The sequence below is a fragment of the Octodon degus genome, unplaced genomic scaffold (genome assembly GCF_000260255.1).
Source record: "Octodon degus isolate 3935 unplaced genomic scaffold, OctDeg1.0 scaffold00036, whole genome shotgun sequence".
Classification (NCBI taxonomy): domain Eukaryota; kingdom Metazoa; phylum Chordata; class Mammalia; order Rodentia; family Octodontidae; genus Octodon; species Octodon degus.
In genome coordinates, this window is record NW_004524612.1 from 11,450,605 (window position 1) to 11,453,615 (window position 3,011).

Consider the following 3,011-nt stretch of genomic DNA (forward strand, 5'->3'; position numbering starts at 1 on the left):
ACCATGCAGGAGGCTGAGGTGGGAGGATTGCACATTTGAGCCCAACCTGGCCATTTAGTGAGTTAAGAACTAGCTTGAATTTTATAGTAGGACTCAGTCAAGAGAAAAAGAGAGAGGCAGAGAGGCAGGGGAGAGGGCTAGAATGGTCAGTATTGTGGTATGTATATCTTAAAGGCAGTTTTAAAGATTAAAAGAGTGGGGCCGGGGAGATGGCTCAGTGGAATAAGCACTTCCCCGGCAAGCTCAAGGCCTGAGTTCAATCCCTGGTTCCGAAAAAAAAAAAAAAAAGATTAAAAGAGTGGAAGGGGGGGACAGAGCGGGAGTGGCCGGAAGATGAGCCCAGAGATGGGAGAGATGGGTCCCGCTGTCACATTGGCATCAGGACCACAGAATGCACTGCCCGGCCAGCCAGCCCTGCGCTTGGGTTCTTCGTCCTCACCTTCATTTGTCCCCCAGCACCATGTGTGAGTCTCGTGCACAGCAGAACCAGCTCTGGGAACCCCTCCACCTCTCTCTGTATGGGTGGTGGTGGGAGTACGGGGGTGGCCCTGGCCTCACACCTGCCAGGCAGGCTCTCCGCCACTTAGTGTCCCTGAAAAGTGGTTTGCCTATTTGGGAACTGGAATATACTGCCCCAAGGCAGTGGTGTGTCTCAGAGTGCTTTCAGAGGGAGCCTTTGGCTTGTGTCTGAGCCTAGAGCCTTCCCAGAGGCCCCCATGTCTTCCTCTAATTTGTTAAATTGAGAGAACAGATTTTCGGTCTTGTGTTGATGTTTTGGGCACCAGTAGCTCGGAAGTCAGCAGTGAGTGTCTGTTGTGCTCATGCAACTAGGCAGATACTTACTGTGCTTGGGTTCAGTCTCACGGATTGAGTGAATGACAAGTTGGCCTCAGTCTCCTACAGCCCATCAGAGCCCTGGACTGCTCAGGGCTGACCAGAACAGCACATTACTTCTTTACAGAGAATCAGCAGGGAAGATCCGAGAAAGCAGGGAGCTCGGCACTAGGACTGTTTAGCTGCCTATAAAGCAGTGTAGTAGGCATCACTCCCTCACAGGACCTAGAATATATTCAAGGTCACTGTCATTCAAAATAACCCAGCAGTGGGCCGTGGGATAGCTCAGCGGACTAGTACAGGGATGAGAGTTCAATCCCCAGCACCACATGCTGTGTAGGCCCCACCCCGGGTCCCGGGTCCCGGGTCGTGCTGAGCCCCACGGAGTCTGGGCGTGGTGGTGCACACCTGTAATGCCAGCGCTAGGGAGGCTGAAAACAGCAGGATTGCTACAAGTCTGAGCTGTGGAGTGAGACCCTGCGCCAGTACATTAAAAAATAAATAAGTAAACAAATAAACTAAAAAACTAGGCATGGTGGCACATGCTTGTAGTCCCAGGGGCTGAGGCAGGAAGAGCTTAACTTGGAGTCCAGGCTGGCTGACTTGGTTAGCAAAACCTTGTCTGAAAATAAATATAAAAGGCTACATGTGAGGACCATCAGTTCCATCCCCAGTATTTAAAAATGGGGCAGGAAGAAGACAGAGTCAAGAATTAAGCTTAGGGCATTTGCTTTTCTGTGTCAGCAGAATGGTGTATGCATGTGTATGTGCGCGTGTGTCTGCGTGTGCGTGCGAGTGTGTAACATGTTGAACATGTGGAATGCAGAGACTGATTTACCAGTGGAAGTCAGGACTCACTGATGACAGCCTGAGCAAGTGACAGCCTGTTTCTGGAGATCAGTCAAGTTGTGTAGGTTTTCTTGATACGGTGCGGGGTTTGCACCCAGGACCTGACCCACCTCGAGCAAGCGCTGGCCTACTGAACTATATCCTCAGCCTCAGTTTCCTCGGTGGCAGGCAGTTGTTACAGGCTTCCCCTAAGGGTGACAGCAGGTGGCATGCCTTCCTAGCACCAACACTGTTTCTCACGTCTCCCACACCATGTTGTCTGAGTTACTTGGGAGAATGCATTTCTTCTCTCCTTTCTGGTTTTTTCACGTGAGAACTGTCTTAATCCCAGCGCTTCCTGTAATCTCCAGACAGGCTATCTCAGTGGTAGGTTGTTCGTGTGTGTTTTATGGCCAGACCAGTTTATTAACAGAGGACTCAGCCCTTGCCCGGGGCCCTGCCTCCTGCACCAGATCGATAGCGGCCGGCTTGCTATCTTTCTAGGCAGCCGAGTGGAATGGTAGCATGAGTTGAGTCTGCAGTTACTGTTGGACACACACCCTGGCTTTCCCACTTAGATCTACGGCTAAGGGCCAGGTATGTGATTTTTCTGCCCCTCAGCTTCTAAGGAAGACCTCATAACATCTCCATACATACAGTAGGCTTAGCACAGTGCCCTATTAGTTACCCTCAGGGGGAAGAACAAATCGCTGTTGGATTTATTCTGGAATGCTGCCAACCAGGTTACGTGGGAGCCAGAGGAGAGCATGTCAAGTCAGAAATCCGTGACCCCCCTCAATCCGCAGTTTCTCTGAGTCTTTAACTCTTCGGACAGTCCTGCCAAAAATACATGTTCTTCACGGCTTTGAGCGTAAGCTCACTAGAAAAGAATTGTTCTCAAATTTCTGAAGAATTCAGGAACTCAACTCTTGCAGAATTTTTCAAATGGGTGGTCTGTAGGGTTGATGGGAGAAATCCAAGCCCCTTTCCTAGCACCTGCTGCAGGGCTGGCTGTGCTGGGCAATTACCATTGGCAGCAACATGATAGAAATGTCTCAACCTGGTGTCTTTCTTCCTCTTGTGTTCTGAGTTCGCAGATACTGTGCTTTTCTATAGCAGCTTAGTGAAGCATGAAGCAATTACTTTCTTTAATTAAGCTTATCTCTTTCCTAGTGATGGATATTACTGATATCATACACGGGAAGGTGGATGATGAAGAAAAACAGCATTTTATTCCCTTTCAGCAGTAAGTACTTTGGCATGTATCCCAGGTGACTTGAGACCAGGATTAGCTAGCTGTTTGCAAGCTATGTGAACTCAGAGCCCAGTGCTAGGAACCCTTTTCTCAG

General features: G+C 49.6%; 1 protein-coding gene across 1 annotated transcript in view; it reads left to right on the forward strand.

Moving 5' to 3' along the window:
* The window catches only part of Dock5 (dedicator of cytokinesis 5), a 198,375-nt gene that overhangs the window by 101,471 nt on the left and 93,893 nt on the right, over positions 1-3,011 (forward strand). The gene's annotated exons all lie outside the window — the stretch shown is intronic.